Here is a 26,229-nt window from a genome sequence, read left to right as displayed (position 1 = left end):
TTGTGACTTGGTGGTTCCAATTCCACCCCTAAAGGGTGGAAGGGACAGTCCTCCCTCAGTTTCTCAGGGCAACTGCAAGTATATAAGGCCCAAACAGAATAGATTGTTGGGCACTCCAGAGGGTCCATTCCCATTCCTATTAGGGAGAGAGTCTGTGCTACATCAGTTTATCTGAGCAACTGTGGTCATTGGACAACTATAACTCAATCCCCATCCAAAGTAGGGGAGAAAGGGCTATGAAGCTTCATCAGTCTCTCTGGGCAACTACAAACTGTCTTGTCCTGCCCATCTTGGATTATTATACATGACTGCATCTCTGTCCCTACCCCTGATAGAGGAGAAAGGTGGGAGAAGCTTCATCAATTCCTGGGGCAACATGGGCAGCTTTAGCTTCCATAGCTTATAACACCAACTACATCCTTGACTCCTACTACACAACCAGCAAGAGAGAAAAGAAAAGAAAACCCTAAACTAAAGGGAGAAACTGCACCCAGAATAAATACATCTAGCAAGTCAGATGTGAAACACCAAAAAAAAAATTATAATCCATACCAAGGAACAGGAAGATATGGTCCAGTTAAAGGAATAAGATAAGCCTGAAGATGACATAAAGGAGTTAAGACAACTGATATTAGTTGTTCAAACAAATCTCCTTAATAAAGTCAATGAGATGGCTAAAGAGATTAAGGATATTAAGAAGACATTGGAAGAGCACAAAGAAGAATTAGAAAGCATGCATAGAAAAATAGCAGACCTTATGAGAATGAAAGGTGCAATAAATGAAATAAAAAATACACTGGAGGGAAACGGACTTTGGCCCAGTGGTTAGGGCGTCCATCTACCATATGGGAGGTCCGTGGTTCAAACCCCGGGCCTCCTTGACCCGTGTGGAGCTGGCCATGCGCAGCGCTGATGCGCGCAAGGAGTGCCGTGCCACGCAGGGGTGTCCCCCGCGTGGGGGAGCCCCATGCGCAAGGAGTGCGCCCGTGAGGAAAGCCGCCCAGCGTGAAAAGAAAGAGCAGCCTGCCCAGGAACGGCGCCGCCCACACTTCCCGTGCCGCTGACGACAACAGAAGCGGACAAAGAAACAAGACGCAGCAAATAGACACCAAGAACAGACAACCAGGGGAGGGGGGGAAATTAAATAAATAAATAAATCTTTAAAAAAAAAAAAAATACACTGGAGGCATATGACACCAGATTTGGGGAAGCAGAAGAAAGGATAGGTAAGCTTGAAGAAATGGCCTCTGAAAGTGAACACACTAAAGAAAAGATGAATGAAAGAATGGAAAAATTTGAACAGGTTCTCAGGGAACTAAATGATAGCAAGAGACATGCAAGCACACATGCCATGGTTTCCCTGAAGGAGAAGAGAAGGGAAAAGGAGCAAAATGAATATCTGAGGAAATAATGGTAGAAAATTTCCCAACCCTATTCAAGGACATAGATATCTGTGTCCAAGAAGCCCCATCCAAATAAATCTAAATAGACCAACTCTGAGACACATACTAATCAGAATGTCAAATGCCAAAGATGAAGAGAGAATTCTAAAAGCAGCAAGAGAAAAGCAATGCATAACATATAAGGGATACCCAATAGGATTAAGTGCCTATTTCTCATCAGAAACCATGGAGGCAAGAAGGCAGTGGTATATTTAAGATACTGCAAGAGAAAAACTACCAGCCAAGAATTTTATATACAGCAAGATTATCTTTCGAAAATTAGGGTGAGATTAGATATTCACAGATAAACAGAAACTAAGAGAGTTTATAACAAAAAGACCAACTTTGCAGGAAATACTAAAGGGAGTGTTACAGCCTGAAAAGAAAAGACAGGAGAGGCTTGGAAGAGATTCTAGAAATGAAGATTGTATCAGTAAAAGTAACTAAAAGTCTCAAAAGAGTGATGAAAATAAAATATGACAGATAGCAGATGATATAGACTTTAAAAGCAAAACTGTTATTAGAGACAAGGAAGAACATTACATATTATTAAAAAGTATGATTCACCAGGAAGAAATAACATAAATATAAATATATATACACCTAACCAGGATGCCTCAAGATACATGAGGCAAACACTGGCAAAACTGAAGGGAGAGATAGATATCTCTACAATAATAGTTGGAGACTTCAATACACCACTCTCAGTACTGGGTAGAACATCTGGGCAGAGGATCAGTAAAGAAACAGAGAGATTAAATAAAATGATAAATGGACTAAACCTAATAGACATATACAGTACATTGCACCCTAAACAGCAGGATATACCTTCTATTCAAGTGCTCATGGATCTTTCTCCAGAATAGACCAAATGGTTGGGTCACAAAGCAGATCTCAATAAATTCAAAAAAATTGTAATTATACAAAGCACATTCTCTGATCATAAAGTTGGAAATTAACAAGTGGCAGAAAAAGGGAAAATTTGCATACATATGGAGATTAAACAACATACTCTTAAATAATCAGTGGGTCAAAGAAGAAATTTTAAGAGAAATCAGTGCATATTTTGAGATGAACAACAATGAGAATACAACATATCAGAACCTATGGGATGCAGCAAAGGCAGTGTTGAGAGGAAAATGTATAGCCCTTAATGCTTACATTAAAAAAGAAGAAAGAGCTAAAATCAATTACCTAATACACAGCTGGAGGACTAGAAAAAAACAGCAAACTAATCCCAAAGCAAGGAGAAAGAATGAAATAGCAAAGATCAGAGCACAAATAAATGAAATTGAGAACAAAAAAAACAATAGAATTAACAAAACCAAGAAGATTAACAAAATTGACAAACCCTTAGCTAGACTGACTAAGAAAAAAAGAGAGAAGATGCAAATAAATGAAATAAAAAATGAAAAGGGGAACATTGCTACTGACCCCACAGAAATAAGAGAGATCATAAGAGGATATGATGAACAACTTTGTGCCAAAAAAGTAGACAATGTAGATAAAATGGAAAAATTCCTGGAAACATGAAAACAACCTACACTGAGCCTAGAAGAAATAGAAGACCTCAACAAACCAATCACAAGTAAAGAGATTGAAACAGCCATCAAACAGCTCCCCAAAATAAAGGCCCAGGAGCAGATGGTTTCACAGGTGAGTTCTATGAAGCATTCAAAGAAGATTTAATACCAATCTTACTCAAACTCTTCCAAAAAACTGAATAAGAAGGAACCCTACCAAACTAATTCTATGTTGCTGTATTAGCCAAAAGGGGTGCTGATGCAAAATACCAGAAATTGGTTGGTTTTTATAAAGCGTATTTATTTGGGGTAGGAGCTTACAGATACCAGGTCATCAAGCATAAAGTTACTTCCCTCACCAAAGTCTATTTTTACATGTTGGAGCAAAATGATTGCTTACATCTGTGAGGGTTCAGGCTTCCTGGGTTCATCTGGGCTCAGCTCCTGTTTTCTCCACAAAGACAGCTGTAGACTATGAAGTTCTCTAGGCTTTGCCTCTCTCCACAAGGTCAGCTGTAGACTTCAGGCAAATGTCTTTGTCTCTTTCCCCCGGGCTCCAGCTTAAGATTTCAACATCAGACTCCAATATCAAAACTCCAATATTAAGAACCGTCAACTCTGTTCTTTGCCATGCCTTTTATCTGTGAGGCCCCACCCACCAGGGGATGGACACTCAATGCCCTAATCATAACTCAATCATGCCTAGGTTACAGATCAGATTACAAACATGATCCAATATCTATTTTTGGAATTCATAACCATATCAAGCTGCTACAGAAGCCAATATCACTCTAATATCAAAGCCATATAAAGATACTACAAAAAAATTACAGACCCATTTCTCTAATGAATACAGATGCAAAAATCCTCAATAAAATATTTGCTAATCAGAGCCAATAGCACATTAAAAGAATTACTCATCATAATCAAGCGGGTTTTACATGAGGCATGCAATGCTGGTTCAACACGAGAAAATCTTTCAGCATAATGCATCACATTAATAAATCAAAGAAAAATCACATGATCTTATCGAATGACACAGAAAAGGCATTTGACAAAATACAGGATACTTTTTTGATAAAAATGCTAGAAAAAATAGAAATTGAAGGAAATCTTCTCAACATGATAAAGGCCATATATAAAAAACCCACAGCTAACATTGTACTCAATGGTGAAAGACTGAAAGCTTTCCTGTTGAAATCAGAGACAAGACAAGGATTCCCATTGTCACCACTGTTGTTCAATATAGTGCTAGAAGTTGTAGCTAGAGCAATCAGATAAGAAAAAGAAATAAAAGGCATCCAAATCAGAAAAAAAAGAATTAACATTTTCTTCACAGATAATATGATTGTATTTCTAAAAAGTCCCCAAAACTTTACAACAAAGCTGCTAGAGCTAAAAAATTATATCCGTAGAGTGTCAGGATACAAGATCAATATGCAAAACTCAGTGGTGTTTCTAAACAGTGGTAATGCATAATCTGAGGAGGAAATCAGGAAAAAAACTCCATTTACAATAGCAACTAAAAGAATCAAATATTTAGGAATAAACTTAACCAAGGATGTAAAGCACTTGTATTCAGAAAACTAAATTGCATTGCTAAAAGAAAATTTAAAAGACCTAAATGATAAGAAGAACATTCCATGCTCATGGATTAGAAGACTAAATATCATTAAGATGTCAAGTCTACCAAAATCGATATACAGATTCAATGTAATCCCAATAAAAATTCCACCAGCATTTTTTAAACAAATGGAAAATGCAATTACCAAATTTATTTGGAAGGGTAAATGGCCTCAAATAGCCAGAAACATCTAAAAAAGGAAAAGTGGAGTTGGAGAACTCTCACTTCCAGACTTTAAATCATTTTACCTAGACACAGTGGTAAAAACAGCATGGTATTAGCATAAAAATAGACACATAGACCAATGGAACCAAACTGATGGTTCAGAAAAAGACCCTCACATCTATAGCCAAATGATTTTTTATAAACCTGTCAAACCCACCCAGCTGGGGTAGAACAGTTTATTTAACAAATGGTGCTGGGAGAACTGGATATCCATAGCCAAAAGAAACAAAGAAAACACCAATCTCACACCTTATACAAAAATTAACTCAAAATGAATCACAGACCTAAATATAAAAACAAGTACAATAAAGCTCCTAGAAAAAAAATGTAAGGAAACATCTTCAAGACTTGGTGGTAGGTGGTGGATTCTTAGACCTTACACCAAAAGCATGAGCAACAAAAGAAAACATGGATAAATGGGACCTCCTGAAACTTAAACACTTCTGTGATTTGAAGGACTTCATCGAGTAGTTGAATAGCCAGCCCACTCAATGGGAAAAAAGGTTTGATTTCCATTCTATATATAAAGAGAGCATACAACTCAACAATAAAAGAGCAAGCAATCTAATTTTAAGATGGGCAAAATATTTAAATAGACATTTCTCCAAAGAGGAAATACAAATGGCCAAAAAGCACATGGAAAAATGTTCTATAGCACTAGCTATTAGGGAAATGCAAATTAAAACAATGAGATATCATCTAACACCACATAGAATGGCCATTATTAAAAAATCAGACAACGATAAGTGCTGGAGAGGATGTGGAGAAATAGAAACACTTCTTCACTGTTGGTGGAAGTGTAAAATGGTGCAAACTCTGTGGAAGACAGTTTAGAGGTTTCTCAGGAAGCTTAAATACAGAACCACCATATGATCCAGCAATTCCTCTACTAGGGCTATATCCAGAAGAACTAAAAACTATGACACAAACAGACATCTGCACACTGATGTTTGTAGCAGCATTATTCCCAATTGCCAAAAGATGGAAACAACGCAAGTGCCCAACAACCAATGAATGAATAAACAAAATGTGGTATATACATACAATGGAATAGTAGGCTGCGGTAAGAAGAAATGAAATTGGGACACGTGATAACATGGATAATCTTGAAGACATTATATTAAGTGAAGTAAGCCAGACACAAAAGGACAAATATTGCATGGTCTTATTAATATGAACTAAATATGAAGAATAAACACATGGAGTTAAAACCTAGAGTATATGCTATTAGGAGATAAGAGGAGGGTTGAGAAGAACTAATAATGCTTAGTGTATGTACAAGTTTCAATTAACTTGACTGTAAAAATGTGGAAATGGATAGAGTTAATGGTAACACATTATAGTGAGTAGCAACTAGTTTATAAATGGGACTGTGGCTGAAAAGGGTAGTCTGGAAGTAAATGTCAATAGAAAGAAGGCTAAAGAATAATCTAGGGACTGAATAACACAGTGAACCCAGAGGTGGATGAGGATTGTGGTTGAGAGTACAAATGACAAGAGTGTCTTTCTGTGAGCCAGATCAGGTGTGCATTACTATTGCAGGGTGGTGGGAAGTTGGAGAAGAATAGGAAAACTACAATTGGTGTGACCTATAGACTGTGGTTAACAGCAATACTATAATATTCTTGCATCAATGCCAGAGATGTGCTATGTTGATAATGGAGGTGTATGGAAAAAGTGTGCCAAAGTACACTATGGACCATGGTTGGTGGTAATAGTCTGATGACATTGTCTCATAATCTGTAACAAAAGTTCCATCATGGTGTGGTGTGTTGGTGAAGGGGTATTGTATGGGAAATCTACACATGCGTATGCTTGTTTTGCAAGTTCACAACCTCTGTAATAAAAACATATTTTTTAAAAATAGGGTGGTTTGGGGGGAAAATACACCAAGAAAGGGACTATATATATTTGGTAGTAATATTTTGATGATGCTCTTGTAAGAAAAGTTTTACAACAAAACAAAGTGTTGGTGGAAGGGTAATATATGAGACCCCTGTATGATGTTATGTATATTTATTTTGTAAGTTCACAATCTTTACTATGCATTTATTGTTCATGCATGTTTATATATGAATGATACACTTCCATAAAAATATATTTTTAAAAATTGTATTTGCATTTGTGGACTAGTATGAGGAGCCAATGAGCTATTGCACATAAAATACTTAGCCCAGTATAGGAGACATGTAAGATTCAATAACTGTTGACAGCTGTGGAAGCTCTTAGCAGAAAAACATGACCATATTATATGTGGTTAATGTAAAAACTATAGCCCCGAACCTAACAGGTTCACTGAAAAAAATAAATCATGCTCTTCAGCCTGATTGTTTTCTGAGTCTTTCCATCAGGTGTTTCCATTGTTCATTCATTTTGTGTCCATTGGAACCTAGCAGCAGTCACCAAGTATTGTTTGGTTTTGTTTTTCTACTGGGAAGAAAAAATTAAAATTCCAAACATTCATTCAATTTGCCAACTTTTTATTTAAGAATAAAACCTTCATTACTCAATTTTACCAGTTGTGCCATGGGGCCACACACTTTTCCTTTCGTCTGAAGACTCCTTGTCTACTTATCGTAATCATTTATTGCAAATTCCTTACACTAAGTCACTTTCCTTTTTCAGTGATGTACATTTCCCCACTTCCTTTCTCCTCTTCCAACTTAAATCTCTGGTTTTCCTCCTAATGCATTTTCATGCCCTTTTACTCATTGAGAGATTAATTCTGATTCTAATTTGCCATCAAGTGAGAAGTCATTGGATAGTAAACTGGTATTCTTGTTTAGTTCAGCATTAGTGTTATTTGTAAATCAAAATTCTGAGTTTCTTTTGAGAGGGCTAGAAACAGCATAATTCCATTGAAAAAAAGAAATGAACATCTCTTTCCCAAAGTCACATGGCTAATGTGGTGGTGCTTTGTGCCAAAACCTTTTCACCAAGCTTCATTGCCTCCCTTGAATGATGCTCTGAAAATCCCAGAGAGGTCATTTGCTGGAGCCTACAGCGTGAATATTGATTCTCATCATATAAGCATGAACTCTTATGCAGAGTTCAAGCTAACAGAATCGTGGAATTCAGCAGTTGAATGCGGCTCCAAAAGTTGAGTAGAAATGCCATTGCAATGATTTTCCTGCCAATCGCACTTTTCTTTTATTGTTTGATTATTTCGTTGTTCACTTCACAGGCATTCTATTATTTTAACCACATTGCCAGGTAGGTATTGTTCTCCTCTGCAGATGCAGGAACAGATTTAATACAGCTTGCCAGTCTACCCAGGTCACACATCAGATAGGCTACAGAGTTTAGATGCAGATCCCTATAAGCGTGACCTCATAGCATCTCTACTTACCACTGTACCACCTGCTTTTCTTCAGCTCCAGCACAAAGAAAGAACCCTGGCTTATGATATTTGCCATTGCTTACTCCTCTGCCCATCTCAAGCACACACTTATTTTCATTCTTTATGCATATAGATGAAATATCTATATCTATATCTACATATATATATCTGTATCCATAGAGAAAAAATTCCATGAAATATTATATTATTTTTATGGCAGTATACTGGATCAAAGGGGATAAAAAAGACATAACACAATGATTGATAATAACCTCAGAGGAAGGGCTTCAGAGAAAGAAAGGTCTAATTTATTTTACTAATTTCTGGTCATTAAGTAACTTACTGTCCTGAATTCTTGTGGGTCACAGTTGAAACCGGAAAGTTTCTAAAGGTAAAGAAAAGAGACAAAGAAGGCCAAGAGGAAGGTGGCTCAGAATGGCAGACCTCTTGAAAGCTGTGTATGCCATCAGCATGTAAGATGACGGACACCTCCTCACCCACAGCAGTGTGGTTTCTGGAAGCAGAGAGTATACTCCCCAGAGGGTGGTTCTGCTCTGTTGTTTAAAGAACCAACAGCACTGGCAAAGGGCCTAATTGATCTTGCTTAATATTTGCTGTGTGAAATTCTGCCCACCTAGTAATTCTTTCATTTTGAGTCACAGGCGCTGAGCTCGTGCTGTAGACTAGGGGAGGTTCTGTTTTCGTGATATTCTGGTACAAGTGTTTAAGTCTTTCAGCTGCTTAGACTCTGTGCCTTCCACATCAAGCCTAATCCAGATCCAAGAGACAGCATCAGGTTTAAGAGCATTGGGCTGCATTAAAATAGGGCAACTGCATTTAGCCATTCTCCCTGAAGATCGGGGAGAGACGATTTGAAGTGGCATACTTGAAGACAGTTCACCAGAATTGACCAGAAGTGCGGATTAATTACGATGAGATGCTATTGCATAGGAGTATATTTTTAGGTAACAGTCAAATCAGATGAAAACTAAGTAAAAGAAAATAGTAAGCTTTTAAAAGGTATTTCTTCTTTGCCTATGGACTGAGGGGGGCACTCTGCTCAGCAAGGAGATAAAAAGATTTTCTGCTCCTCACATCTGTGATGATCAGTTTTCAGATATTTCCTGGGGAGGAAAGGGAAGAACCTTGAATTCAATTCACCTTTTCAACACAATCTCATATTTTAAAATGTATTGCTAAGCAGAAATCCTTCAGTTCCTATCTCATTTATGTAGGGGGGCAATTCTTTCTTTCTTTCTTTCTTTCTTTCTTTCTTTCTTTCTTTCTTTCTTTCTTTCTCTCTCTCTCTCTCTCTCTCTCTCTCTCTCTCTCTCTCTCTCTCTCTCTCTCTCTCTCTCTCTCTCTCTCTCTCTCTCTCTCTCTCTCTCTCTCTCTCTCTCTCTCTCTCTCTCTCTCTCTCTCTCTCTCTCTCTCTCTCTCTCTCTCTCTCTCTCTCTCTCTCTCTCTCTCTCTCTCTCTCTTTCTTTCTTTCTTTCTTCAAATAGGATTTTTTATTTGTCACTTTTAAAAGGCTGAGTTTTAAACAGATTCTTGGACAGGTGGCTCATATCCATCATTTAGCACGGGTCTTACCTCCAGTTGCTTTTCCAGAACTACTACCTTCACTGTGAAGCTCCATGAGTTTTCCCAATTCAAACCTGGGCTTCTTCAGCATTTTTACTTTTCTAATGAACATGTCATGGTGAGGACAGATAAGACTGGCAAGCCTTTTCAATGTCTGGATTCAACGCTGCCTGGGTTCAATTTATTGACCACTTCTTTCAAGTACTTTATCTATGCTTTTTGAGTCATGATTTCCAGCGTCTTCTTTCAGGTTTGGTGGATCTGTTGGTGCTGAGTGTAAGAGGGCTTCCAAATCTGATTGCGACATTTTTTAGTAAAACCTACACAGAACAGATGAAGCAAATAACCGTTGGTAGTTTTGACATCAATATATGTGTCAATCATGGACTGCCATTTTTTGACCACAGAGCACATTTTGTCTTGGGTGAGATCCACGCCATGGAATTTGGTTAGGCAGTTTTCCCCCTGACCATCGTCAATAATTAGTCTGAAATTTCTAAATGCAACTTCATCATTCCTCACATCAGCAAGGCTCATTTCAAAAATATGAACCTTAAGGCCATCAGATGCAATTTTGGCTCCTTGAGTTCTTGTAACTTGTTTTCCCAATATTTCTTATATTAAACATTGCTGGTGCTTTCACATAATACTAGTCTTTCTTAGAAAATAGATGGATCTGAAACTGGAAAAAGACCTTGACCAAAAAGGGGAAAAGATAAAGACAAATGACTAAAAGGCTAAGAGACTTCAAAGTGAGTTGGGAGTTCATTCCAGGGGTTACACTTAAGTACATTTCAGCAGGATCTCATTGACTGCCAAAGCAGATCTACCCCAAATAGCAGGGCTCCTGAGGGCTGTGGAGACATCCAGACACTATAGTCAGGACAGTTAGCTCAGGAATTAGGTGCCTTGCCAGTGGGCCCTACTATGGAATTTATGCTCCCCAGTGTGACAGAGTTGGACTCATCTGTGGTTTCCCTACACGTGGTTCTTTTGTCCTTCTATTTGAACCTGTAATTAGTACTAGAGTTGGTAGGTGTATGACCAAGCAACTTAAATCTTTGGGCTGTCCATGTGCCAGCTGGGCCCTGGATCTCAACAGAGATGCAGCACCTAGTCTCCAGTTCATTGGTCTCACCTAGGACAACTAACAATGAGATTATGGTAGACAGTGACCATAATAAGGAACTGAGAGAGTCCACAACTGCAAGTGAGAAAGTCCCATCCATTGGCTCTATGGGAATGAAGGTGGAATGGACATCACCATCCCAGAATCCTCAGGATGGGGGACAAACTATGGACTAAAGTAGACTTTTTGGTATTCTACTATAGACTCATTGTAATTCTAGCAATGGGAGAAAAATCTATCATTGATGTGGAGGCAGTGGCCACTGGAGGTTCTGAGGGGAGGGAGAGGGAAAAACAGGTGTAATATGGGGCCGTGTTTGGGACTTGGGAATTGTCCTGAATGACATTGCAATGACAGATACAGGCCATTATATATCTTTTCATAACTTACAAAATTGTGTGGGAGAGAGTATAAACTACAATGTAAACTGTAATCCATGCCTAGTGGCAGTGCTCCAAATGTGTTCATCATTTGCAATGAATGTACCATAGTAATGAGGGACATTGATAATATGGGAAAGTGTGGGAGATGTGGGGAGCATGGCATGTGGGAATCTCCTATATTTTTTATGTAACATTTAGGTAATCTAAGTATCCTTAAAAAATAAAAATTTTTAGAAAAATAGATGGCTCATTTTCTTCTTTGCTCCCTTTTTGTCATCCTTTGTAAAGCACTTATTTTGGTTTTGCTTTCTTAAATTACCTTAGGATAATCCTTTTAAAATATGTCTAACAATCCCACAGCTTTACAATATGATTCATTAGGTAACAAGAGAATTAATCACCGAGAAGAAGCTTTTATCATCAAATTCACATCAGACCATATTCCCAACAGCTTATTTAAAAATTAACTTTACTCTGAAATTATTTTATGTCCCTGAACCTGGGAAAGTGTGCAGTCCTATGAATTCTGACAGTTACATATACCAAAGAAGCCATCAACACAATGAGATACAGAATGTTTCCATCACCCCATCCGTGTGATTTCAGATAAGAAATTTTTGTCATTGTTTTCACTTTTGGTGAGCAGTAAGAGTTGGCCACGAGGGTGTAAAGCACCTTTCACGGTATGTGGAAAGACCTTCCATTTGGTAGGTCATTCTCAAGGACTAAGTCACTGACGTTTAGGGCAGAGCTCCATATACTTGCCCTTTTCATTTTCTTAAAGTCGTGCAGGGACAGATAAGGTTAAAGGTAAGTGAGTGCCTTTGAGTGTTAGAGAAAAGAGGCTCAGTGGAGAGACCAACTCTCTGGCACATTGGACAAAATGAATTGCCCATCTTTGGATTAATGCAAATTTGATTCCGAGAAGAGTTAGCAGAGTGTGTATGTACGGGGGTTGGGGAAAAGCATGGGACTTGGTCGAACGGTTTCAATCTGTGTGTTTTATCTGAAATCACACAGATTCACCTTCCCTGGTGTCTTTTTCTTCACCTGTAAGGTGAGAAATTAGACCCTTTCCAGATCTACCAGTTCATGTTCAAGCCTACACAAGGTCTTTAAACTGCCAGGGGCTGTGGTTTGTTATACATCGGCTTGAGCATTTGAAATGAAAGCAGAACACTGACTATTTATAAAAGATATACTTTATGATGTTCCATATCACCTGCAGAAATGGTCCTTTAGCTAGGGTTACCTGGCACAAGCATTAGTCCAATTGTCTTCCTTGGCTCTTTGTTTTCATGCTTCTGTCATTGTGATCTTATTGTTAGAATTAAGAGGAAAATGCATAAAAGCAAACAACATTAATGTCTCTCTATCTTACTGAAAAATGAGGTTTCCCTGGCAGAAGCATTATGTTTACTTTTTCCTTAAGACTGCAATACTGTGCTATGGCTGGTGAGTCACTTTTATTTAAGGATGCTTTTGAAACCAATTAATACCAAAAAGATAAGTAATTTTTTCAGACTTATTTTATCACCTGGAAGAACAATGCAAAAAAATTTCAGCCTTTTGGAATATCCTATTTCAAAGAAGTTGCTCATCTAACCAATTGTAATACTGTTTCAAGTTGGGTTGTGCCAAGGTTCAACAAGGCTGTACTGCTGTTTTATTTAAATGTGAAATAAATATTCAGGAAAGGAGCATATCAAATTTTAAAGATATTTTTCTGCTTTTTCTGGCAAACTATTACATTTTCGTCTAGTTCTTACACAGTCCTAACTTTGAAGACATGAATTTTGCAAACCTTCCACTCTCAGTTATTTGGAGCTTTCTCACCCAGTCTGTGGATTATATCATATATGTTTTTTTCTCTTTATGATTACATTATGATACCTCAGATGAAAACTCAAAGGAGACCATTTTATACCATATTGTTGACTTGGTAAAATATCTGATAGAAGAAAGTTTGAATCGTGCAGTTAGAATGAAGTTTGTGGTGCTTTGGCAGTAACTATAACGGAGCCAAAAGAAACCCCATGAGCTTTCCAGAGAGCTGCAGTCTAAGCCAAACTGAAATGACATGATTTTTAAAATTTACTCCATTCAGCAAATCAAAGAATGCATTTTAATTGCAAACTTCAACATTTTCTAACATAATTTGGAATGTGAAAATAATTTCAGAACCTGAACCAAATATAATTATTTGGGTTACATTTCAGGTCTATAAGTCTTCTAAATATTTTCTTTATTAATTATTTCTTTTAAAAGTTATCATAGAGATCCTCCAAAGCTAACCTCATAGATTTTATTTTAAAGATTCATTTCAGAACCTCAGCTGGATATCTATAATTATGTAATGTTGCTACACCTTACAGATAGCTTAAAAACTATCTTCCATACGAAACCATTTTAACCATTATTTTACTTAAAAACAAACAGATTTTTTCCCTAATGGTAGTCAGAACTATTCTTCCAGGGCTGTGGAATGTATTTTAAAGTTTTAGTTAAGTTCTTGCTTGTTCACGAATTATTGTAGATCAGCTCAATTTCTTGCAAATCCCAAGCTTATAAGCCTCTGCTAATTTGCATAGCCGTGCATGCAATCTTAAATGTGAAAACGATTAAAAGGTAATGAATTATATCATACCAGAAAGAGGGGTCAGCAACTTTGGCAAGGCCATTACCCACGGGACAACGGATGCCACTATCTCAGGTGTCGGGTCCCTTTAGCTAACACCCGTCAACTGTGAGGTGCTGGGGACAGACAGTGAGGTGACCCCGCCTCAGCCAGCAAGCTCCAAGAGAAGCATCTGTGATGCTTTCATTCACTGCCTGCAGACACGCAGCCGAGGCAGAAGCAAGAGTGCCTGTCCTTATCAAGGCCGACGGTTTCCAATGTCACACGGAAGCCAAAAACTTGTATCCGCCACAGCTCCAGCAATCTGGGCGGGTGGCCCTTCGGCCGGCATGATGGCACGACGCCTGAGGGACGTCGGCTAAGGGCCTGATGGGTGATCAGGTTCTTGGACAAACTCGGACCACTATGGCTGACACCTGTCAAATGGGCTTTCCAGGTCCTTGGCCACCGGCGATGTCATATTTGAAGCAATATTTAAAAGGCTGAGGAAGAGAATGGGGTTCCTTAGAAATCCAGGCAAACCCGCCAGAGGTGGGCCAGGTCTTTGAGCAAATCACCTGGGTAAATAGACCTTAGGCTTCCTGGAATGCAAGAGAAAACATCAATTAGATTTTCCATTCTACTGCTCATCACTCGCGGTTACTGAGCGCTGGCTATAAAATGTAAATCCCACCTAGAGGGTGGTGTTTGTTTTTTTGTTCATTGCTGGTGCTCACTTAATACATGTTGAATAAAGGATTGTTTCGAACACTGTCACAGCTTTAATATTTTATGTATAATATCTCACTTAAATTGCTGCAACTCACATAACAGGGATCCTGTGTAAACTGCAGTTTACAGATGAGCTAACTAGTCACAGAAAAACTAGAAAAACTAGTTTGCCCAGATGTGAAAGACTTAGAGCATGGACACGTGCTGATTTCAGAGCATGGACCCTTAGCCATAAATACTCCAACTCTTAATACCCAAGAGAACCAACATCTTACACTTTTTTTTGCACTAAAACATAACCAACTGTTCTAAATATTTCGTGACTATACTGGTTTCCCCCCTGATTCTAGAATATTTGCTGCAGATGTCCTGACACTTTGAAAACATTACCCTGAAAGATGTGCATTTCTTCTCTACCTGCCGCCTCTAGCTGCCTGTGCCTGAGTCTGCCAGCAAAGTTGAATGACTCCATCAGAAGACGGGAGCCTCTGCAAAGCAGGGGGCAATGGACTTCACGCTGTAGCCATACTTTACGTGCTATGGCAATCCTTACTGTTACCTGGATTCCCAACATGCACGATGAAGGATGTGTTGCTTCTCCTTTAGTGTCTTTGAATGAGTTTGGCTCCAAAGATAGATGCTGTATTGAATTCTCTGGAGATACGAGTGTCTTCAATACATGCTTACCAGTGAACGAAGCAGTTGATCCGCCTTACTCTCTTACGACCAATGAGCTAAAATCCGACCCTGCAGCACTCACTCAAAGAAGGGGAGAACATCCGGCTTTGAGTTCCTTAGCTACTGAGCGAATGACAGGAAGCAGTAGCTTTCGTTACATGGGCACTTGAATTAGGAGCTGAACCGAGACCATGCCAGCAGCAGAGTGGCTGTAAAACAATGTGATTACTTCCAGTTATGTCAGGACTAGACCGAGTTGGGCAAGGTGACAAACTATATAACCTACTCATGCTTCTCTATTTTATCCATTTTCCTTATGGAAGTTTGGTTTTCTTATTATTATTTTTTTCCTTATAGGATTTCCTTCACTAATATTAAGGCAGTCTTTTAAAAGATTCATAACCGTCTCATTTGCACTAAACTTCATTTATATTCTGGGAATGAGGCTTGATTTGGAGCAAAATAATCCAGAATGAGATTGAAGGTAAGGATTATAATCTACCTCTGGGCTTTTTTTTTTTTTTGACTAATAGATACAGACAAAGAGGAGCAGGTTATTTTCATCTGTAGAACTCATCCATCACTGGAAAACAATATGAACCAAGCAGTAATACAAGAAATAACTATTTGTATTTTGGACATGTTCAATGCATAGAGATTAGAGCAAGAAGGATATATTACAATTTAACAGTCCACGGCCATTAAAAGAAAGTATTCCATGTGAAAGTCAGCAGGAGGTATTCTCCTCTTTCCTTTTCCCCCAACTGTCAAAAATCTAGGAGGGTAATTTCAGAAGCTGAGCTAGAGAAGGGCTAGAGTTGATGCAAGAGCTTAGGAAATAAATGGTACAGGACACAGGAAATCAGGGAAACACTGGCAGGCTTTCAGCCTGATGCAATTGGTTGTGTATCACAGCAAACAAGAACTCTGTCTTAAAAAGGCAGTTTTAGGTGTGTTTGAGGCACATGTGCAGTTTTCTGAGGAGAGGCTCAGAACTTTCATCAGATGCTCAGAGATGCTTACAATCTTAATAAATCATTACTGGAGCAAAGTGTTGAATCTTTCACTCTAGAAAACATCTGCCTGCTAGTCACCTGGCCAGGATGTCTGAATGTGATGCCTAGTTTTCACCAGGGGTTCCTGCTTCTTTTAGTAAGAGAGTCAGGCCTGGGTCTAGGTATAATACTGGGGAGTATAATCTCAAAGGAGGGACATAAACAAACTCTGGGGTGACACAGAAGACAGTAAGTAGACTTACTTAACAGTAAGTAGTCTGATGCTGGCTTGAAAATTTTTCTTTTCTCTCACCTGGTGAGCAGGTTGCTCTCAGAGCTATCTGCAAGTCTCATTCTTTCTCTTCCTGGACATAATGCAAATGGAGGTGAGTGCAAAGAGTGTTAATTACTCTCTACCTGGTCCCAGAAATGCTGGCCTTGACATCTGTTTGATTCTTCCAGTGCATCTTTCTTTGCCCTAGTCATTACTTAGTCTAGGTCAATGCAACATTATATCCTATTCATTCATATGACACACCATTCCTGCTTCCAAAAGAGGATTTGCAGACATGAAACTTTGTGCACGCAGTAGTTTCACTGGACGTTGAAAGACTACCAGAAAGTGGAGCAGGTATAGCTCAGTGGTTGAGCACTTGCTGCGCATGTACAAGTCCTGAGTTCAATCTCTGGCACCTCCTAAAAAAAAAAATTTCGTTCCTTGAGGAACAGATGTAGCTCCGTGGTTTGAGCACCTGCTTCCCACGTACAAGGTCCTGGGTTCAATCTCTGGTACTGCCTAACACAAAAAATTAAAAGATTCCTAGAGAAAGAGTCCTGACACTTCTGAAACTACAGATCTCTATGAGAATCTATTGAAACATGAACCCTTGTCACAGAAAATGCACATTTGCCCTGCTTTAATAAATAGTGCCTATAATTTTTGTAGCTGGATACCTGGATATAATTTTTGTAGCTGGATACCTGATCCTTGTAGTCTATGGACCCTGGACTGATCAAGATCCTCTGCTCTGAGTAGTTTCTCAATGCCACACTATGGAAATTTGAGGCTGGAAACACCCTTGGCCTCTGTCTGCTATATGCCAGTTGCACCCTCCTCCAATAGGGCAACCCAAAACGTCTGCAGTCCTTGCAGGCATTTCCCCCTTGGGGGGGGGGGGAAATTGCCCTGGCTGGGGTCCACCACTGTGGAGGCACAGCAATGGTGCTTGACCAAACCATCTCACAAAGAGGGGATTCTCTCACAGCCCCCTTGTGGCCTGACTGTATGTGCCAACAGGCAGAACAAGAGTTCACATTAGCGTGACATTTTTACATCCCTGCTCATTTTACTACGCAGCAGCCCAGTGATATAAGTGGCCACAGATGTATTAAGGTACAAATCCAGGTTTGTTGCCTGGTCTTCTGACTCCAAATCATGTGCTCTTTTCAAGATGAGTGGTAAGGCACTACAAATCAGAAGAGCTGAGTTCTCTTTGGGGTTCTCGCCCTTAATCAGCCCTGGAAGTTGTTAAATCGTCTGATTCTCCGTCTGTGTTCCTCGGCTGGGAACCAGGAAGGCTCCTTCTTCCTGCTTCTCAGGAGTGTTACAGGACGTGCTAAGTGAAAAGCACTTGAAAAAAACTATCAAAGCCAGTTTCAAATGTAAGGTGTTATTAAATGCAGAAGTAGCCATTAGTCTATAAAAAATTACATGGACATCAGTACTCTAAAATCTTTATGAATAGGCTCTTGAAAATTATTACACTTGTAGAATATTAACAACCTGAAACAGCCAGAGTTTGGTTGTCATGCTTGACATTAATTGTCTTCATACAGTCCAGTATTAATACCAGTCATTCTCCGTTCCAAAAGGAAGTTGCTCGAAAAGGAAATTGAATAAGCTCGTGATAACTGACAATTATTATTTCGGTCCATTTCTAAAGCCCCCATTGGATTTTCAGTGCAACAACGACATTATGTGAGTAGAATAAAAATGCCCTGACCTGAATCTGTAAAGAGCTATATCTTGCTTGTACCTAAAAACAAAATGCCCACGCAAATCTGTAAAATGGGAATAAAGTAAGATGAGATGCCTTACCCCTGATAATGGATTGGGTGCTTGTTATTTTGCCCGTTGCCTGCTTGTTACTGAGCATGTGGATGGCAGACCCAGCATCACAAAGGTAATTGCTTATTCTTCAGGTTCCATGATGACATCTGGAGTGAGCCTTATGGTGGAAGGCTTCAGCCGTCTTTGAGCTTTGACTTTGATTTTCTGGCTCCTCATTCTAAGGCTGTGGCCTCCCCAGAGTGATCATTGATCTTATTCTTATTCAATGGCTCTTTGAAACCCATGAGATCAGAAAAATTATGTTCAGCTACAGAGGTCACTTGTTAGGCTAGTTTTCCACTAATTGTTTCTTAAGTGAACTTTTTTTTTTTTTTTTAGGGTAGAGGAAAGGAAATATCCTTTCAAGGTTAGTAGGAAGAATGGTTAAAGGTCTTTTCAAAAGTACTTGGTCTGTAGGACCAAGGCACTCAATTTAAAAAAAGGTCATCATGCATGTGTTATACTGAATTCAAAAATATACTGAAATATGATCATATAGCTCTATCACTTAAAATATAACTTTTTAAAAAGACCAGACTTTTGGATGATAAATTACTGGAGAGAGAAGGTGGGCTTGACCCACCTTTAATAAGCTGTGAAGCTTATTAAAATAATAACAAAATGACCCTGGGTAAGACTAGATTCCAAGAGCTAGCGAAACATTAATGGACAAAGACAAATAAGGACCTAGTCTGAGCATTGCCAAGCCAAATGAGCTTTTGATGTCTCTTGTATGTTGCTATTTATGAGACTTGATAACCTAGACTTTGAACATATATCTCTTATCATATTACCATAAACATATTGTTAGAGTGAGAGGGTCAGAACAAATCTTTTGGGAAGTGGGGTGTGCAGATGCTTGGAACACTTTGGGATAAGACAAGCCAGGGTGAGTGAGATAAGGAAGAGAATGGCCAAGGACAAATGGGCATTTGTTTATGTTATTCTCTTTGTTGTAATTCTCTTCTGCTGTTTTTGTAATTTTGTTAAATTCTGGTAAAAAATGCGGGAGGGTAAAACTCTGAGAAAATGAGTACAGGAATTCCCCCCCCCCCCACCCAACTTATTTTGTTGTATTGCGCTCCATCCATTAAATCAGTGATATCCACAGCTTTAGAGAAGGAAAGACTCACCAGGAACGAAGGCATCAGTTGAAAGTTTGCCTGTATATATATATTTTAAGATTGTTTATTTTTCCCTACCCCCCTCATTGTTGGTGCTTATTGTCTGTTCTCTGTGTCTCTTTGTCTTCTTTTTTTTTTCAGGAACTGAACCCAGGACCTTCCATGTGAGAAGGAGGTGCCCATTGACTTGAGCCACATCGGCTCCCTCCTTGTGTGTCTCTCTTTGTGTCTCTCCTCATTGAGTCTCTTCAGTTGCGTCATCTTGTTACATCATCTAGTTGCATCAGCTCGCCGTACCAGCCTGTAGCGTCAACTCGCTGTCTTGCTTGTCTTCTTTAGAAGGCACCAGGAACTGAACCTGGAACCTCCCGTGTGGCAGGCAGGCACCCAAGCCTATATATATACATATGCATTTAAAAAAATTATTCAAAAAAATTATTTTAAAGATACTTAGATTATACAAATGTCACATAAACAATAGAGGGGACTCCCATAAGGCCCTCTCCCCACACCTCCAACATTTTCCCACATTAACAACATCTTTCATCAGTGAGGTACATTCGTTGCAATTGATGAACACATTTTGGAGCATTGCCACTAAGCGTGGATTAAGGTTTACAATGTAGCTTACACTCTCTCCCACCCAGTTCTGTAGGCTGTGGCAAGATTTGTAATGGCTTGTATCTGTCGTTGCAATGTCATTCAAAGTCTACATATTTTTAAAACTGATAAGAGTGTTGCTGAAAGGTGAAGGTTTCTATTGCAAGAGCTTGTTTTTGTTTTTGCTTTTTGACGCAGTGAAAGATTTTTGAACTCCAGTGACTGGGACAACTCAGAAAAGAGTAGACTATAAACCATTAAGCAGGAAATAATGCATCATGACACCTTAGCAATGTCCCCAAAAGGAGAGAGCATTCAAACAGCTGATGGGAAGGAATGTTCTAGAGGGATCATGGCCAGAACATATAAGCTAGTGAGTACTTACTCTCTGACAGCTCTAGGCTAAGCTCTGGGGAAGAGAAAATAGCCAAGCCTTGATAGGTCGGGGGACGTCAGAGGGGGAACGCCTGAGAGGGCAGCTGGTCTTGAAGTGAAGGGGCACCTTCTTAGCAGCCTCCTAACAATGCGTGGCTTTTGGAAGGGGCAGCATGGTGTTCTCAGCAGGAGAGGGCCTGAACATCTTCCTCTCTGCTTCAAGGCTTTTCTAACTCAGCATGGCAAGCGAATGCAACAGATTATGTTATTTGCTCAAAATATTTGCTTCCACAGAAGCTGCTCCTTCTAACTAGATCCTATTTATTAATATAAAAGGACATGGAGCAAAGTCACAGCTGATGTTTAAGGTCAGTGAAAATTAAACCTTTATGATCATAAGTTATTGATATTGGGGGGCAGGGTTGTTGCCTTAGGACGACTTAGAAAAAGCTCATACGCAATACCCATCCAAAAGCTTTTTGAGCCCTCGAGAAGAAACTAGAGAGAACTGATGGGCAGGGTTCCTTGAAGAGGCCTGGTGATCATGGGCAGTGCTAAGCAGACCCAGAGTGACCTATGTAAACCTGAATATTGATAAGCACCAGGGGGAAGCGGACGTGGCTCAACGGACAGAGCATCTGCCTATCATACGGGAGGTCCAGGGTTCGATGCCCTAGGCCTCCTGACCCGCGTGGTAAGCTGGCCCACGTGCAGTACTGCTGCGTGCAAGGAGTGCCACGCCATGCAAGGGCATCCTCGCATTGGGGTGCCCCAAGCTCAAGGAGTGCACCCCTCAAGGAGAGCTGCCCCATGTGAAAAAAGAGCAGCCTGCGCAGGAGTGGCACTGCACACACAGAGAATTGACACAGCAAAATGACACAAAAAAGCAGTAGGAACCTGGAAGCGGCAGCAGGAGATGAAGCATGGCAAATTCGATGACAGAAATATACAAATGGGGCTTTACTTGGGCAATAGATGCAATACTGAATTGAACCAGATAAAAAAGAACTAGATGCTCCTTTCTGCTAATACCTAGTTGATTCTTAGATTACCCAAGGAGAGATGTAACCAGAGGGGAAGGGAAAAAATCTTGAGGTATGTACACAAAATAAGGCAAGGAATTCTAAGTAAATGTAGGTCATATTAAATTGACAATGACGAGTTTTCTGCCACCAGCAAAAACGGGGGCTCGAGAACTAAGTTTAGTTATAGAGAAATAAAGGAAGTGTCATTTTTACACATTTGACTTTGTGACTATGACATCCATACTCTCCTATTTCTTCTGTTGCACCGCGGGGAATGCCCCAGGCTTAGTAGAGAAGAGCAGAAGGGAAAGAGGCGGCCCTCCCTCCCCTGAGGCCCGTGCCGGGCTGGAAACAGGGCACCTGTGGGAGTGTGATACTCCTGGTCAACCAGCAAGATCAGAAGCCCATGGGCCCGGAGGACACAGGCAGGGCCCGAGCTGAGCCATGCTCCTAGGGCGGCCCTACATTCCCAGGGAACACTTTGAGAGCCTCACTGCTTGCAACTGAGCAAATAAGGCTGGTGCCATTTGGTTTACCGAGTACTGGTGGCTTTGATGTAGCAAGTTTGCATTGTCTTGTTAGTCATTTACTCAAGTCTGCAAGAAATCATAACATTGGTCATTTTTCTTTGACTCAATCTCTGTTTCAAGTCCCATTCAAGGGCAGTTTTGCTCAGTCATTTCAGGCTTTCGAGTCCCTTCCAACCCAACTTTCCCTCTGAGGGACGTTTAAACTCTGGAAGGCTGTGTGGCATCAAGGACCTAGGCAGGCTCCTGGCCTGTGGCCATTGTCATCCCATCATGTGGCACCCTCTCCAATGCATCCCCTGGGCCCTGTCTCCAGTTCTTTGCCCCCTACCAGCATTTCTGGGGGTCCAGTGTCCTCCCTCAACCTATCTCCTCTTTGGGGCTGGAGAAACGTTCCAATAATCTACCTTTCTCAGGTCAAAGAAGACTAAGATTCTATCTTGTTTACTCTTCATCCATATCTGTGCTGTCACCCTTCCACCTCTACAGCTACTCCCCCCCTCCACACCCCCATACTGAAAAGATACAGGAGGGAACCCAGGTTCTTGGGTCCCTGTGGCCACAGATCCGCTGGTCTTAGGTACGCTCACTACCTCCATTTACCCATGCTAACCCAGCGATCCACCAATTCATCCCAACATGGAATTCCCTTGTTTCTCTCCCAGCACTTTGCTGCCTTCCTCTGAATTCAGAAGAGTTCTATCTGGTGGCAGGAAGAGGTCTAACACCTTTGTCTTCACGCGCCCCGCCCCCCGTATTTGTTTGTTTCTCATTTAAAAGTCCACACTTTTTAAAAAATCTCTAGTTCCACTTTGTCCTAGAGCACTGAAACTTTCATGCTGAGGGAATGAATGAATGAAGTGGATGAAGGTCAGTCAATATTTCATCACGAGTATTCTACTGGTGAATCTTTGTGACATCACATAGTTTCTCTCTCACCTATCCCCAGTGCGGCAGGTGATCTGGATATGTTTGAGGCTACACCTCCCTCCACTGGAGTGCACACTTGTGCTTGCTTTAGTCTGCTTTCCCTGCACCAAGCCAGTACCTACACTGGCAGGCAGTCTCCACTCAGACAACTCTCACAGGCCTGGATAGAACAAGATCAGGGTTCCCCAGCCTTAGCGCATGGGAGAATCCCCAAGAGAGCTTGTGAAAACTTACGCCTTAGAACAATTACACAGAATTCCGGAGGCCAGGATTTCATTCATTGTGTTAAAACTCCCCTGCTCACCATGTGGGCACTCGCGCAGGTGCTCGGCTGGTCGCAGGTCCCCGGCTCACCACGTGGGCACTGGCTGGCCGTGTAGGCGCCCTTTCTCTCCTTTCTCACCAGGAGGACCCAGAAGTCCCCAGGATCGAATCCCGGTGAATCCTAGAGGAGAAAAAATGAGAAGAGAAGAGAAGACAAAAAGAGATATAGATACAGAAGATGACACAGAGAATGGACAGACAGCAAAACTAGCATGGCAGGGGGAGGAGGAGGGGAATGGGAGAAAATCAATAAATAAATGTTTAAAAAACAACAACAACTCCCCCTCACTCTTCTAATGCTTAACCAAGAAAGGATTGCTGAGCTGGAGCAGGGTTTCCCAGTCTTGGCATCACTAAACGTTTGGACCAGTACTTCTTTTTCATGCGAGAGGAGGGCTGCCCTGTGCATCGTAGAATGTTTAGCAGCATCTCTGATCTCTACCCACTAGATCCCTGCAGACCCCTCCCTGTTGTGACAAGCAAAAAAAAATGTCTTCAGAAATATCAAATATCCCTTGGCGGGTGGGGGAACAAAATTTCCTGGTTGAGAACTGTGGATCCGGGGTAAGGAGAAAGTGAAAGCTCTCACAGGTTAAAAGAGCAAGGGGCATTCCCACAGTTATGGCCCTGCCTCTGGACTTTAAAACCAGAAGCATTTGCCCAAACCTGGGTTCCTTAGGGACCACAGGCACTCAATGCTTCCACATACCTCTAAGCCTGCCCCACATCTGCAGTATAGTCTACACTGCAGGTCCAGACTCAGGGCTGGGAGCTGTCCTTTCTTCAAGCTCCATATGGAGCCTCTTCCTCCAAAACCGATTTTTCACCATCAGTGATAGTTCTGACACCCACCTTGACTTCCAAGGGTCCACTTCATCTCTTTTTTGTAAAGGTACCAGGGATTGAACCCAGGACCTTGGACATGGGAAGCGGGCGCTCAACCACTGAGCTACATCTGCTCCCCTCCACTTCATCTTTGCACCCATTGCTTCTCTCAGAGGGTTCAGATCTTGCCTTCTGATGACAGGACTCTAATTCTAGATCTAGGATTTTTTGAAAATCTATCTGTAGAGTACATATAGGCTACATGATGATGAGCTAAAATCCCCAGTTGAGGTCCTACCCATAGCATCGGATTTCTCAACCTCAGCACTATTGGCGTGTAGGGCCAGGTAATTTTTAATTTTGGGGGAAGCCCTGTGCTTTACAGAATGTTTAGCAGCATCTCTGGCCTCTACCCACTACAAGCCCGCAGCACCTCCCTCCGAGCTGTAACAGCTAAAAATGTCTCCAGACATTGTCAAATGTCCCTGGGAGGCAAAATCGCCCCTCCTCGAGAACCACTGACATAGCACACACAGTTTTTCAAGCCATAGACTCAGATATTTAGGGAAATGTTACAGTCCTTCCTTCTCTGTAACTCAATACAGCTTTCTCTCTAAACCTCCCTTGGCCTGCCAGCAAAGAACAGTCAGTTTTAGGCTCTTCATTCAGGTTTTAAAGTCAGAAAATTCAGTGCTCCCCACACCCCTTTCCTCCCTGTGGAGCAGCTTCCACGTTTCAGCACGGCCTGGTGGGGAGGAGTCTGTCTGGGGTACGACCTTCCCTTGCGATGGCAAGCCCTGGAGAACGCCCCACCTGTCCACCTGCCGATTGCCTGGTGCTTGCGCCACTTCTGCTGCCCCTCGACGTCTTCAGCCCTTCTCTGCTTCTGTCAGAGCCCAGGAACTCTGGCATGTCCTCCTGGCTGCTCAGGGCTATAGCTGGCCCTTCTGAACTGGAACTTTCTGATGCCATTCGTGGGAATGGCTAATCCACCTCTGCTGGCAAGTACAGAGAGGCCTAGAGCCCAGGGTGCCTTCTCAGAAGCCAGCCCCCAGCCCCTCTGCCCTGGAATCCCAGCCCCCTTCCCTCTTCCTGTAATGTGCTCCCCTTCACCATACCTCTTGGGGCTAATCCCAAAAGGGGGGAAAGACACTAGGGAACTGCTGTGGACATTTGGCAGGGTTGTTTTGGCTTTTTTCCTCCAGAGTTGGTACTTCCTTCCTGCGTCACAGCATTGGCCATTTGGGGAGTTGGTGGAAGGAAGGCCCCGCCTTCCACGTCAGGAGCCTGAAAGGCCGGATGCTGCTGCCAGTTGGGTGCTACACTGAGGGCTTGCAGGCTGAAGCCAGTGCCACAAACATCATTTCCTCCAGGAGCCACTTCCACAACCTCACCGTCTGGTGGCATGGCTGCAGCCATGAGATGCTGTGCCTCTGCCTTTGCTCTGACCAGCAATATCCTGAGGCTCCTGAGAGGAAACCTGCTCTTGACCACTCTCCATTTTCCCAACTCTTTTTTCCAGCCTTCCTAATATCCTTCTGTCTCAGTTTGCTACAACTGCCAAAGACAACATACCAGAAATGGGTTGGCTTTTACCCATGGGGATTTATTAGCGTATAAGCTTACAGTTCCTGAGGCTGTGAAAGTATCCAAATCAGGGTTTCATCAAGTGATGCTTTCCCCCAGAGATAGGCTCCGGGCGGCCCTGGACTCCTCTGTCACACGGCAAGGCACATGATGGTGTCTGAAGGTCTCTCCCTTCTCTTCTAGGTTTCCTTGCTTTTAGCTTCTGGCTTCTGTGGCTTCCTCTCTCTTCATCTAAATTCCATTTTCTTATAAAGCTCTCCAGTAAGAGGATTAAGACCCACCCTGAACCATGCCTTCCCGAAGTAATCAAAAGGTCCTTAACTGAAGTAACTTAATCAAAAGATCCTGCCCCTAATAGGTTTACACACACAGGTATGGATTAGCTTTCAGAACATGGTTTTTTGGGGGTCCATATAGCTTCAAACCATCATACTGTCCAATGTATTTCTTTTCTCTTTAGTTTTCACCAGCTTTAGCATTTACAAACAAGGGCCCTGGTCATGGGAAGCCCTGGTTCAGGGCTTGTCCAA

The 26,229-nt window shown here is 41.3% G+C and overlaps 1 pseudogene; it reads right to left on the bottom strand.

The window, feature by feature from the left end:
• Positions 1–9,693: 9,693 nt before the first annotated feature.
• Positions 9,694–25,519, bottom strand: LOC105746949 (small ribosomal subunit protein eS1-like; annotated as a pseudogene).
• Between the last annotated feature and the right edge of the window lie 710 nt (positions 25,520–26,229).

Source organism: Dasypus novemcinctus, chromosome 16, assembly GCF_030445035.2.
Source record: "Dasypus novemcinctus isolate mDasNov1 chromosome 16, mDasNov1.1.hap2, whole genome shotgun sequence".
In the NCBI taxonomy this organism is placed as follows: domain Eukaryota; kingdom Metazoa; phylum Chordata; class Mammalia; order Cingulata; family Dasypodidae; genus Dasypus; species Dasypus novemcinctus.
Note: the sequence above shows the minus strand (reverse complement) of the source record. Positions and strands in the feature narration are given on the sequence as shown.